At 37.1% G+C, this 15,478-nt stretch overlaps 1 protein-coding gene across 2 annotated transcripts in view; it reads right to left on the bottom strand.

Annotated features, from left to right (window-relative positions):
* TRPS1 (transcriptional repressor GATA binding 1) overlaps nucleotides 1–12,089 on the bottom strand; it is a 331,746-nt gene extending 319,657 nt beyond the window's left edge. For both annotated transcript variants that reach the window (XM_063924484.1, XM_063924486.1), the window contains exon 1: nucleotides 11,420–12,089. The gene's annotated coding sequence lies outside the window, so the exon portion shown is untranslated. The remainder of the gene's footprint in view (nucleotides 1–11,419) is intronic.
* Between the last annotated feature and the right edge of the window lie 3,389 nt (nucleotides 12,090–15,478).

Below are 15,478 nucleotides of genomic sequence, written 5' to 3'. Positions count from 1 at the left end.
AACACTCCCATAAAACGGCCAGTTTCCGCCCAGAAACACCCACTTCCTGTCAATCACATTACGATCACCAGAACGAAGAAAAATCCTCGTCATGCCGTGAGTAAAATTCCTAACTGCATAGCAAATTTACTTGGCGCAGTCGCAGTGCGAACATTGCGCATGCGCAGTTAGCGGAAAATCGCTGCAATGCGAAGAAAATTACCGAGCGAACAACTCGGAATGACCACCAATGTCAATCCGACTTTAAAAAAAGCCGGGTTGGCATTGTCTGGAACGGCCAAATCCTGTCGGATTTGGCCGCTCATTGAATACTGAGATGATGGATCCTTTCTGTCGGAAAGGATCCGAAATCCATTGAATACACCCATATGAAGTCATATTCCCTGCAGGGTTTATGTAAAATATAATATACCTACAAAAAAGATACTAAAGTTTACAATTATGTTTGATATGTACAAGCACTGCTTATGTGTAACTTTAACTTTCATTGTATCAACTCCAGCTTTGTGGTCCTTGCCACATATCTACAGAAATATATAAACTGAGTTATAATACTGCAGTAAACATGCAATATTGCAATTGTATTTTGCCTTATATTCACTGCTGTGGAATTTGAGGATTTATAAATTAAATGTAATATACTACTACTACTACTACTACTACTACTACTATTATTATTATTATTATTATTATTATTATTATTATAGTGATAATACTAAAATAATAATAATACTACTAAAATAATAATAATAATAATAATAATAATAATAATAATAATAATAAAAAACCTAAAAATAATAATAATAATAATAATAATAATAATAATAATAATAATAATAATAAACATCAAATAATAATAATAATAATAATAATAATAATAATAATAATAATAATAATAATAATAATTTCACCAACCCCACAATTTGTAGAGCCAGTCGGACTTTTTCCCTTAGGTTGTAACTTAATTTTTGTTTGTTTTACTTCTTGTTTTGATTTGTAGCTGCATAATGATTGTGTACTCATTGTTTATTGTACAGTGGCTCCAAATGTTTTTGTAAAAAAAAAACTAACAGTATTTACTAAACATTAAATACTAAGAAAAAGATTTCTACTCTTTTAGTGTTATCAGATCCCAAGTCTGACTTTCAGGTTACAGGCGGATTTTACAAATACATCAAATGATAGGCCAAACCAAAACACGCATCAAAAGGAAGAGGACACTATCGAACCGCACGAAAAAAAACATTATTAATAATATAATTCCAGGGGGGGGGGGGGGGCACAAAACATTTTATAGAATACAGTATGACATCACTTCCATCCTAAAGGGGTGCACTGCCTGGAGTAGAATACGTCCTTGTATCATATATTTTATATTGAATATAACAAGGCGGTCCGAGACATGACTGTATGATTTAAATAGCTTAAATTAAAAAAAAAACCCTGTAACACAAAACTATTGTAGATCAGGACATGAAACAGTTTATATGTCTAAGCAGCTATAGGAGACCTATAATTATAAACAGCACATAGCCTTTCATATACATACATGCACGCTCATATGCAAAAATGCCACATAACCAATTTAACAAGTGTATAATAGTTTACATTCTGTTAAAATATATTATGACAGTGTGTGTTCAAACTTTACAATCGTATGCACTACAGATTATATATATATATATATATATATATATATATATATACACATATATATAAACATACATACACATATTTATTATATATGCACATATACATATAAATGATAATGACAGAAGTACTATGCAAAATAAAAATTAAGAACCCACACTCTTATATAGGCTCGACAGACAGTCTGACATTCAAAATCTTGTGGAACTGCAAGTTCCAGTATGCTTCATGCATACATCAGCCGGACAGGTGTTGACTGCCTGTATACTAATACACCAGAATATGAAAATGTATCGATTTTAAATATGGTCTCAAATGAATGAATGCTCCCAATTCCTTCATGTTCTTGACTTTTACAGCCCAAGCCTGACATAAACTTGCATTAAAAATTGAGTAAAACAAAACATTTAAATAAGGGGATACACTGTCTTTCACATCTGAACACCTACACACTAGGTTACCCGAACGCTGCAGTTTACCCACGGTGAAGCACCCACGGTTTGACACACTGGTAAATATTTTCTTGTTGTATACTATTACTGTAAAGCTGTGTTGTTTTTAAATCAAGTTTTTATACCGATTTATACACATATAACCTTCCAGTAATACACACCATATACAGTATATCCACACACTACACAAACTTGTTCATAATCTGTATCTACTGAAATCATGACATTTTCCCCAAATAAAATCCTGAAAAATCCAACATATAAAGTGCAATCAAACTTCATCCGAGTTCAACAAGTGGCTTTAATGCTTACAGAGCAGCCTCTGCTAACACCTGAAGGAAATAAGCTCATGCAGTTTAGATAGCAGAGTTTACCATTTTGGGATTTGTATATGCAGATCTCTGATGATTTAAAACACACTACAGCTATACTGCCTTCTATAAAATATTCCAATATTTACACGGTTAGATCACCCTGGGTTCCAGAACAGAACTAACGCCTGCTGCCAAAGACACACACAAATCAAAATATGTTACCTTTGTTCAAACAATATTTCTCTTCATTATATAACAGAAACTGTCACAGATAATCTCTCACAAGCAAAGAGTTGGCACACACTGGCAGCAGAGGTGGTTTGAAATGGTTTAAGGCAAAACTGAAGGAAACCATTAAGAGAATACCCATAGCATGAACTCAGACAGACAAGACAGACAGACAGACAGACAGATAAAGCAATTCCGTAGAGGGTAAAAAACACTATGGACCATCCTGTTCCCCTGATTTGGGCACAATATGAATTTCATTAACAGACTACTTCCTGATGAAAGGAAGAAAAAGAAAAAAAAAAAAAAAAAAGGAGAAGAAGAAGAAACACTTTATACTTGCGGACAGTTTTGTTGCAACCACAAACTATTATTATAAGAACAAATTAGTCACGAGGTACGGTTACGACGCAATCTTTACTACAAAGAAACTGTTGATTAGGGACAAGCAGACAACAACAGCAACAAAAATGCTGCCAACAAAATAATAAGATAGATTTTTTTGGAAGAGAGAAAATAAATTTCCACCAAAAACATTTTGCTAGCTAAAATTTTTTTAGTCAAGTCATTTTTCTGGCGTCTGCAAAGTACAACAAATCTAGGAGCTACGGCAACTGTGGCATCATACTGGCCGCACATTGCGATATCGGCAGGAGGGACTGATAACACCGGATGTGGTTCCACAACCAAACATGATGCCCAAGAATAAGCCAACTAGACTTGAGGCAAACTATATTCGGGAATGAACATAAATCCAGTCATGACTGACTACCATCTGCCAGTCTAAGGTTATTTGCCAACTGCACCCATGTGGTCACCCAAAAAAAGTTGGATCTTATTTTTAATCAGGTCATCACGGCCTATGGCCAAAACTGATAATGGAACAGGCAGCCAAGTGACAGGGTCAAACTTTGTGCTGTGTAGCCGGTTGCCCCCCAGATGCTTTTTAGGAAAGATAACAAGGGGCCCCCGACTACTCTATAAAGATTAACTGCAACCAACTCTTCTGTTGTGGGAGTGAGGGACAGGGGCAACACTTTGTATACAGAAGGTAGAGCAATAATTGCTAAATTTACAGCCACTCAGTGACCGCTAAACACTGACATGATCACTAATGCCTCTTAAGATAAGCCGTTCTGCTAATCGAGGTAACGAGAAAGGGAATACCATTTGCAGAGTTACGGAGTTCTTCCTACGCAAACTGGTCACTGTGAGGAGCATTTCTAAATCATTTAACAGGAAGGGAAATATTGAGGACAGAGCAGGAACTGACAAATAGTAAATATAAATGTCATTTTGTATATTTTACATGGGTTCTCCAACTTTAGTGTTTTGCAGAAAGGGAATCCACTAATGGGTAGATTTAGCAATGAGTGATATTCTTGTTATCACTCATTACGAATGTTAAATGGTTCTCCAGCCAATCAGCACCCAACCGCCATGTGTTTGAAAAATGATGGGAGCGGATTGGCTGGAGCACCTTTTATCATTCGCAGTGAGTGATAGCAAGAATATCACTCATTGCTAAATCTGCCCCTAAGGCTGATGCAGAATTGAATACAAGGCATCTCGCAGAGCATCTATTGTGCGTTTTCAAACTGCGCATGCTGCGAAACCAACCGTACGATGCAGCGTCGCAACCCATCCCTTGCGCATCTCCACATGCGACTGTAAGAGGCGGAAGTGGGCTGTAATAGGGCTTCTCACATAGGCGCAGTTCACCGAGGTTGCGCTGACAGGATTGCGCTCTAGGCCACGTTATGCATACGTATAAATATACCTGTCTGCAGTCCGTTTAACAATTGGGCGAGTGCAAGGACACTTTATGGTGACGATGTGCATCAAGTCAAGCATAAGTTGCAACGGGCAGATATATGCATTTAATTCCATTCACGCAAGCCCTAAATCCCAAACATAACTTCATATTACCTATGGCGTTTTCCATAACTGTAATACCACTGATTTAATTTAAAAGCTAGTCATGTAACACATCACTAATTCTTCAAACAGAATATGATACACTTTGCCACTTCTTTTGGAATTGCACAGTTCTCTGAAATATCAAAGCTTGCCAATCCAGTTTCTTTGTTCAATAATGTTAATACCAGTGCAGTGATATCCTGGTAAGAGATAGTTAAAAATTGTGTTCGTGTGTATATAACTAATTTAACAGAATTATATATCTGTCTTTTATCAGTTCTGTAAACTCAGTTTCACAACTTTTTGTCACGTAAGGTTACACCTACTGCATCATGGACTTTGCAAAGAAACTTATTTGGGGTTTCCTAACCTTGCATATTTGAGGAAAGCCTCGATTCTTAGGGACAGACTTTGTTCTAGGATGCAAACGTAGATTAAAGAAACCAAATGCATCTACGTCTCCAGCCTTAGGGAGGGTTACCACGATAAGCATAGCCCTACTGAATTATAGTCATCCACACAGGGTGGGGCATCACATTGGGTGGGGTGTCTAACCTGCAGGAATGAAATACTGGCACCAGTCAGAATTGTTTGATCGTTTCCGACTTGCCAGCTTATGATGCCACCAGTCCAGCATCCAAACTTCTGTCGCCCGACGGAGAGGTTTTTGTCGTAAGCGAGACATGGCCCGCCAGATGACGGTTCCAGCAAAGCTCTGGGTCTTGTTTAAGCTGTAATGGCATACCCTTCAAATCAGGTTCATTGGGACTGTAGGGAGGGTTGCAGGCTGAAACGCAGCACATACATCACATAACACATGGCTACGTAAATTTATCAATAGGGTGTTAACACTACTTCATAGAGCTGACATAGTCATTCCTCCTATGAACTCACTTAATCCCGTATCACACTGTAAGTATCAATTAACAATTACTGTGTGCTATTACCACGGATACGACCAATGCATAGACTTTGATTAGTTTCGTAAAAGAAAAGAAAAAAACTTTGGTGCCTCGCAATTTTTTTTTTTATTGCATTTTAAATACTAGATCTATTGCTTCACTACTGTACATCACAAATGTCCATTTATGGAAGTTCCGCAAACCCAAGAACTTCCATCGGTGGGGCGATTAGTTAACATTTTACATATAGGCCACCTGTGTTACGCACACAAAAATAAAAAATAAATCCTACGTACTATTAAAAATTTCTTTATTAATCTTGTAAAGCACACCAGTCACTTTTGTGGCCTTATGTTGCCTGAAAGAAAGAGACCATCCAGATCGCTCTTACATCCGATTTTAAGTAAGAATGCTTTACAATGTTAAATAAGAAACAGAGATTTAAAGACACTAAAATCAAACTGCCATTGGGATCTCATTATACACAGCAATTGCAGCGTTCCAGCAGAGCTCAGCAGGAATTTTTTTTTTTTTTTAATACACTGCAAAAATAAAAATTACACTAGGAAGCTAATTTTTCACTGTGCTGTAGATGTGGCTGCAGTAGTGCAAAGTATAAAAAAAAAGGCAAAACCTGTATATAAAAGCAGGTACAAAAATCATATTATAATTGTAATAAAAGTTACAGCACATCACTTCAAGAATGGAAAAACAACAACACATAAGAGTAGTTTATTCCACACAACAACAACAACAACAACAACAACATTTGAGAACTGTTAGATCTCTTTCAAGCATATACATAAGCAAAAAAATTGGGGAAATATCAACTAAGAAAAGCTCAAATAATAATAAAAAAAAACACCTAAAAAAATGCTGAGGGCAATTATTAGGTAAGTCTAGAGCACACACGTACACACTGATTTCAATACAATACACATTGCACACAGGTCTTTAAAAGGACCTTAAAAAATGACTATATATATATATATATATATATATATATATATATATACACACACATTTATATATTTGTTGCAGTTATTTAAGTAAGGACCTTATTTAGGCCATTTGCTGGGAGATTGTTTATGTAACTGCTCACATGAAATACACTAAACATAATATTACCCACAGTTTCTTAAAATCAGACGATGGTGTATAAACCTGTTGAAAGCCAGTTAGGGGGGTAAACTTCTCCAACTGAGATATTTACTTGCTCAAATCCCAACTGTAGTTACAGTAAGTCAATAAATGTTCCTAGCTAAAAATAATACACACACACACATATATATATATATTAGTCTATATCTAGATATCTCTCTCTCTCTCTAATATAATATTATATATATATATATACACACACACACACACACACACACACACACACACACACACACACAAAACACACAGTATTGTGCCTTGGCGGAGTGAATGTAAAATTATTTTTCAATATGTATATGTAAAGAAAAGCTTGCACGGTCAGATTTCTAGACTGTTAGCTCAATTACTTTTAAAATTAACTTTTATTTATTAAGTGCTTTTTCTATAATGCGCCCCTGGGTCACCTATGTATCGTTATTTGCCTAACTACCGACACACTACCAGCCAACCCCACCAGGCAGAATAACAGTGCATACGTTTTCAAAATGGCATTCAGAATTCTAGACCCTACAGAATAAATCACCAGTCATTTGCAGACAGGTATTAATGGCATTCACACATCACTGTTACACATATGCTCTCTGTATTTGCTGCAATGGTAAAGCTCCCGACAGCACAATACCTTAGCGTGTAATAAAGTACTATTATCAGAACTTAAACCATAGCCGGCACACATCTGAAACTTTTTTTTTTGTCACATTTTTTAAAGTGCCTTGTTATGTGGATGGCCAGCGACTGCTTTTAATACTTATACTACAGCAGAGAAATATTGTAGAAGCTTATAAAACCCTGAATATGTTGTAAAAAAAAGAGTCAGGCTTCCAGATACAGTAAATTATATCATTACAGTCAACCTGCAAAAATATTTAAAAAAAGAAAAGAAAAAGTTTCAGCTGAACTACTGTGCAAAATAAATTTCTAGTCCTAAGAATTCAAAGCTATGATACACCCCAACTAACACAAGGCGTCTGTTGTATGTAACAGATTCAGAAGTAGCTTTCGTCTCCCATATATACAAGTGAAAGTTATTTCATTCACAGTAATACTATACCAACATCCCCCCAAAGCTGCAACAAAGTCCATTCACAGGTATACAAATGAATCTACAAGTCACGAATACAGTAGGCGTCTGTCCAATCTAGCACCAAGGGGTGACTTGACACTACACTACTAAAGTAAATAAAAGTTTTTCTGTTTTTTTTTTTAATGGAAACCAATCAAAAGGACTGAAAAATATGACATCAGAAAAAAAAAAGTTGTATCTTTGCGTACGTCTACAGTAGCTGGTTTATATCATAGCAATGAGATTATTATTATTATTTTTTTTTTGGTGGGGTGGGGGGGTTGTTGGTATCCCTATACACTGAGTTGTACAACAAAACGTCATTATATTTCTGCCTACGAGAATTAGCATTGCTATTCTAGGCTACACTGATGTGTTACAATAAAGCCATTATTGTGTACATAAGCAAGTGCTACTCAGTGTCGTTCCTAGATAAGGGAACCGAATAGCAGAACAATATACTTGCGCAAATTTTGTGGCCCATATGGAAAAAACTTTTGCGTTCTATGCTAAGCCGAAATGGCATCCATGTTGTTTGGTGGTCAAAGGTCGGGGGGAGGGGGGGTTCTACCTTAAATGACAGTTTTCTGAGACTGCAGACCCACTTCTGGGAATGATAACGTCTCCTACGTGACAGGCAGGACTATGGGCTCTGCCACATCACAGAGCCAAAGACAACTTTTAAGAAACTTTGTACCACAGACACAACCCCAAAAGAGAGCCCCTTCTATAGCAGCCTATGGAAAATGTATTACGCTATATATGTTAAGAGTTATCTGTCTAGCGTTATAAACTCCAATTTGACTTGCGAGGTGTAATATTTGGGACAGAAACGTCTGCGTTCAGAGTTGTCCTGTGCCTGCCAAAAAAACGAATCCAGACTGCCACAATAGTTGTCCTGTGGAAAGTAAATTAAGCATAGGCAAACAGAGGTTGGAAAGTTGTCAGTTGATTGAATGAATGGACTCATTTTACACTCATGCAGAATATCCGAAACAAAATATAGTCACAGCAGTATTTTTACTACCAATTTGTACATGTTTGCTTTTAATATAAGTGCATGCACCGGCCTATTGGTGCAATTCGTGTTTTCTAACCTCTGACATGTTCGCAAATGTAGTCCATCCAGCAAGTCAAAATATAATGCCTCCCCCCCCCCCCCCCCCCCCTCCTTCTCCTCCTCCTCTCCCCCTGGTAATGTGTAAAGCTGCAGCCCCGCCACATCTCGTGGACCTCCAGCGAGTCCCAGGTGGTATTTTTAACTCCTCGTCTGCTAGCTAGGCCTTGGCAGAGATAGGCAGGCAGGCTACCAGACCGCAAGGCCCAGTCAGTCAGACAGGATTACACTCATGCCATATGAAAAAAAAAAAAAAAGATTGAACACAAAGATAAGCTTTGGGTAGCCGTGTTTGTGTTAGCCACGTCAGAAAGTTGTGTTTTTTTTTAAATTAACCACTGGGAAAAAAAAATATATAAAAATGACCAGTATCACTTCCAGACAGTCCTGTCTGTCATCAGAGGATAGATAGATAGATAGATAGATAGATAGATAGATAGATAGATAGATAGATAGATAGATAGATAGATAAGATAGATAAGATAGATAAGATAGATAAGATAGATAAGATAGATAGATATCCATGCAATTAACGTTTCTTATAAAACAATTGCGATTTTATTGGAAAAAAAAAACAACAAAAAAAAACAGATGACAAGACTAATTTCGTCCCACACACCACTTTATTGAGCCCCTTATCAATTTTCACACATATTGTGAACGGTTCAAGTGTTTCATTCAGAAAGAAAAACAACCACCACCAAGACAGGAAAGTAATTGGAATCTTGAAAAATCTAAAAAGATCTTAAATTGCTCAGAAGGGGGGATAGAAGCAGACGCAGTGATTAAGAGTTTCCCTAAACTTTTTTTTTTTTTTTTTACTTTTCTGCGTCTGATGAAATAAAGACTGACTGTGTGATTTACTCATATTTACAGTTTCCATACAGGTTCCCAACGGAATGATCTCGTTGCATCTTTCTGACCTCAACTTCTTGCTGCACAGTATATTTACTTAAGATTTAAAAATACATTTTCAGGCTCAGGCTGGTGCGATTAGACCTTTTGGGTTCTGATTAACATCAAGCCTTTTTTTTTTTTTTTTTAGTCGTCCCCCCCCTCCCAGCAGCAGAGCTTCATCTTGAACAGTAACAAAACCACTAACTTTTCAACACTTTGCAAACTGTTTATACTGTGTATCAACTATAAAAGGCAGAACTGCAAATTCGTCTCTTGCAATCTAACAACAGGCACACCAATCCAATCAAGGCCTTATCACTGGTTTTCATATCATGTTTAGTTTATCAACAACCATGCTTATACCAAATCAGACGGAAGAAAGAAAAAAAAAAAAACCCTGGTTGAACAGTGCTTTCATTCTGCAGATCTGCTAATTCAGATCTCTTTTGAATGTGTCTTTTATTATCAGCATAAATAGAATACAAGGGATTAAAAATAAAGAATAATGACTCATTTCTCATCACGTTGCTGAAAACCAGATTCTTCCAAACAGCAATTGGGAAAAAACTGCACTGATCAAACAGCTCACATAAAAAAATATATATGTATATCCAGTATATAACATTAAGCTAACTTAAAAACATTCAACGAGGTAGCCTGCATCTCCCATTCATTCACAAAATCCGGTAAAGCACATGCAATACAAAAAATAGTTTGTAAAGTCACAAGTACACATGCTCCTTACCATCACTCTGCTTAATCAACAACTTGGGAGGAAGGACAAAGAAAAAAAAAAAAAACAGACCTTTCCACATCTACAGCATCCCCCTCCCCCCCCCCCCCACCCTCAATAAATAAAGTTTGCCAAACTCACTACTGCTCATCGTTGTCCCTTGGTCCCTCTGATTCTCATGATCACAGCTAAGGTGCAACAGTAAACCCTTGATAGCTTTATAAAGTCTCAATTCAATAATATCTTAAATGAAAAATAAAACTCAAAAAAATAAAAAAAGCAAAAAAGGTAAAAAATAAATAAATAAAAAAATCAGATCCATTCTATGTTAGTCTCCATGGCGAAACAGCAAGTTGCTCCTTTAAGGAGATATTTTTTAAAAATTGACCTGGAAGTTACTTTTTTTTCCAGTTGAGCAGCAATGAACCAAAAACAAAAACAAAAACAAATAAATAAAAAAAAAGTCTTCTTTCTCCTTTTATCTCCTCCTGTGCCTGAACTTGACCCCCTCTTTCTCTCCAGGAGCAGGCCACCTTGGGGGGCTTCCTTGCAGAGACTGGACCAGAAGAACTACTGCACAGCAGAACACAGCCAGGGCTACTGGAGGCTGGAGTGGCCAATTTCCATGACAGTCTCATGCTTTTTGACCCACCATGCAGACACTCACACAGAAGAAGGAAATCTCAAATGCACGTGAAACGTGGGGAGGAATTTTTTGTTTTTTGCACCCTCCTCTACCTCCTCTCCTCAGAGAAAAGTCACTTGTTTAGGTTCAGATGCTCAGAGACCCCCTCCCACCCCCAACATAATATATTTGCATGCAACCCTCTCTCCCACGTCCAAGCACTCACACACACAATAATATTTACAAGAGAAAGAAAAAGAGAGTAATAAGACAGACAAGAAAGCTGCTGCTTCCTTCCTTTCCTGCACCGATCTGCTGGCTGGATCTGCTCCCCCCCTCCTCCTCTTCTCTCCTTACCTGTTGATTGATCTGCAGTAACCTCATCAGCAGTGTGGAAGATGGTGGAGATCCAGTGTTAGCCATGAACCGCTTCCTTGTTGTTTGCAGAGTTGATTTCTGATTATTAATTTTCTTTTCTTTTTTGCAAAGGGGGGGGGGGTGCTGGTGGGGGGGAGAAGAATAGGTTTCCTGTCCCCCCCCCCTTTGAGTGTGTGTATGTCTGAGTGCAAGAGACACAGACAGGAACAAGGAGTGGGGGCTTGGAGGAGGAGGAGGAGGAGGAGGGGGGCAGAGAGAGAGAGAGAGAGAGAAGAGAGGGAGATCTGGATGCTCAGGGTTTACTGGGAGATCCCAGGCTGTGGAGGAGACCAGATTGCAGCCAAATCGGTTCTGTATCAGATCTGTCTTATCAGCTTGTCAGGACCTCAGTCTGCTTGCGAGCATTACGTCAGTTTGCAAGACACCAACACTATTAATATCAAAGGAGCCTTAAGCAGAGAGCAGGCACCACCCCCGGCTGCACAGGCTTAAAGACACAGCAGCAGCAGCAGCCTCCCCTTCTACAGACAGCAGCAGCAGCAGCAAGGGGAGGGGAGGGGGCATGGAGTCCCAATTCACTATTCAAACCCCCTCCCTCTTTGATTCAGTTCATTTCCAAGTTGCATTGTTGTGCTCAGGAGGCACAGGTTGCTGTGCTGTGTGCTGTGCATTGGTAGAAGTGTGTAATGTAATCACCAGGCAGGAAGCTGGGAGAAGCTCTGGTTCTGTGTTTTGTTACATTGTTGCATTCTGTTTTGATATCTGTTGTGACAACTTTTTTTTTCTATGGTGTTTTTTTTTTTTTTACTTGACTGCAAGGAATGCTGCTGAATATTAATTAGGAAAGGCGTTTGTAAAAAAAAAAAAAAAACTTTAACAGTGGGGCATGTGCTGCTGGTAAGATTTCGAATAATAATACTAATTAATAAGGTTATTTGAATAAAACAAAAGCAGTGTGTGATAGGGTGATGCAGGGCAGGATATCAGGAAAGGGCACATTGCACAAGCAGTGGTGGCTAGTATGAGATGCGATGTGCAGTGCAAGCAGGCAAGGCTGACAGTAGCAGTAGGTTTTGTTGCATTGCATCACATGCTCATGTACTTATTACTAGTTCCTGCATTTTTGCACACTTTGGTCTCTACAACACAAAGGCACTATGTACTGCTGTTTTATTGTCATATGTATTGTAAATAAATATTTTTCTATCTGTGCATGTATTGATGCCCTGTCCTTGCTGTTTGTATGAATTTATTATACATAATATTAATATTATATTAAAAGTTCTGGACTGAAGATATGAAATGAATATTACACTTGAGAAATTTGTGAGTGAACTTTGTATAGTGCACATTGGTTTAATATACCTGTGTCTGTTTAAGCATATTGACCCAGTAAGCAACAGTCAGAATTTATTGTAGTACAAATTTTACTACAATTTCCCAGTAAGCGTAATATTTCTTGGTGTCTCCGAATGATATCCGTACTGCATATTAATCATGTATAATTTTTTTTACCTTTATACATTTGTGTTAATTAAACAGTCTCCATGACAAAACTTCTGGCACAATTTAACTTTTCATGGCTCATAAGTTAAATATACAGATTTTCTTAATAACCGTATACTTGTCTTGCAGAAGCACAGTAAAGATTTCCAGTAATGTTCTAGCTGTGATTCTGCAGGTACACAGTCCCGTAAAGTTTGGGAATAAATACACAGCCATAGGCAGGACTATAGGCTGAGAAGAATAAATGATTTCTTAGTTGTATGTAATAAAATATTTTCTAGACTGCTATGATAATGCAGCTAATGATATCTATCTGCGTCTATCGTCATCCAAGAATCCAGTGGAAATATGAAATATTCAAATGAGTCCTAGAATATGAATATTTAAATATGCATAGTGCGTATTCACATACTGTATGATGTCTAAACGCTTCAAGATATAATGCTAACTTGTGTTCTAATATTAATATTGACATACTTGAAAGAGCATAACAGATATGGGAATTGTTTTTATTTTTTTGTGTGTGTATATATATATATATATATGTATATATATATATATATATATGTGTGTATATATATATATATATATATATATATTGATGTTACTGAAATACAGTCCGTCTTGTAATATTTTATAGATGATACTATAGGTTATCATGAATATTGTAAATTGTTATAGTTAACATAACACTGTTTGTAGTTTGTTGCAAAACTTTGGTTTCCGACACTTGGCTCTTACAACAAAATTAATTGATGTTAATAAATCAAAGAACCAAAGATTAAAACACAGCTTGGAAACTTACATAACATTTTTAATATATTTTTCTTCCAGCGCTGATACATTTTTAATTTTTAGCTTTAGGGAAACTTTAGACTATTAACCATAACTATTCAGGTTTCTTTTCCAGCAGTTTGGATAACAGGCTCTTCCATGCAGCGAAACACTTTGATTTAACTCTTTAGCATACGGATAAACAGATACAGTAAGGTTGGTTCCATAGATGATGACATCTCCTATACGACTACTGAACACTGTTGGTTCTTGTTGCAGTGTTTAGCGTTGGCACATGTAACCAACAGCCTGAAGCACCAACAACAAGCAGCTCAGACAAATCTGGTCATTAATTATTTTATCTGAAGGCTCCATACCGTACATATCTGTAGACTAACCAATCATTCTTCATCTGTAGTTGTTGGCGATTTCAAGGTTTTACTTTTTTAGGAGCTGAAATATTAAGGTTGATATTTAATATTGTTAAATAAAGACTTTTTCAATTTCATCTAACTGATTGATAGATGAAAACTTTTTGAATATAAATTCCTGTTATTTTATGCATGAATTATGTTTATGGTTGTAGGATTGAGTTACTACAGTGGTTCTCAAACTCTGTCCTCAGGACCCCAAGCAGATCACATTTTCCAGGTCACCCGTGCATCTTTAAAATGTGACAGTTGGACATACACCTAGGCACCTGCTGGGGGACCTGGGAAACGTGAACTGTTTGGGGGTCCTGAGGACCGAGTTTGAGAACCATGGCTTTACTACATACATGTCACCTGATGCTGTCAATTCCTCTATGTTTATTTGCTAGTATTTTTAGTTACCAAATGTGCACCTGTTGCCTGTAGCAACAATAAAACCAGGTCTTGTGACCCATGTGACCAATTATCTAATCCTTCACATCAGTCTGACTAGCTGCATTATGCTCAGTGCAGCATTTCTCACTGCATCTTGTCATTCAATAACCTTATTGTCACTGAAAAACTTATATAGATTTATTTATTTTTTATGTAATGTATCATTCTGACACTTCCTGTAAATCTTTTCTATTTTCTCTCCTTTGGTTACAGCCCCCAACAGTAATTGTCACCCTTATTGCTGTTGGGGGCTGTAACCAAAAGAGAGAAAATAGAACTGATTTACTATAACAGTTCTAATCTTATCTAGTATTACCTAGTCCCATTTCACTACTGCGTTCGTTCCACATTGTAAAACGCGACACAATTTGCTGGCCCTAGATACGTAAATGGATCGCAATGAATAAATGTTAATAAATAAAATTGAAATTGAAAGTGCCGTCATTATAATCATTGCTGCAAACACTTGCTTTATTGTAGAGCACTGAGCTGTGCCGCCATATACTGCGCTCTAACTATAAACTATGGGGGACATTTACTAAGCAGTGATAAGAGCGGAGAAGTGAGCCAGTGGAGAAGTTGCCCATGGCAACCAATCAGCACTGAAGTAACATCTATAATTTGCATACTATAAAATTACACAGAGCTGCTGATTGGTTGACGGAGCAACTTCTCCATTGGCTCACTTCTCCGCTCTTATCACTGCTTAGTAAATGTCCCCCTATATCCTATATTGTGCTTGCTGAGATACTGTATGCAATAATGTCAAATATACTTATTGCTTTCACATCATTTTTTTTTTTCTGCCAATACTAACTTTTTTTGCAGTTTGCTTTAAATAAAATATATATTTATAGAGGGGCAACATTTTGTATATGTACTGTAAATAATC

Source organism: Pseudophryne corroboree, chromosome 5 (genome assembly GCF_028390025.1).
Source record: "Pseudophryne corroboree isolate aPseCor3 chromosome 5, aPseCor3.hap2, whole genome shotgun sequence".
Lineage (NCBI taxonomy): Eukaryota > Metazoa > Chordata > Amphibia > Anura > Myobatrachidae > Pseudophryne > Pseudophryne corroboree.
The sequence above is the reverse complement of the archived record's forward strand: the minus strand, read 5'-3'. Positions and strand labels throughout refer to the sequence as shown.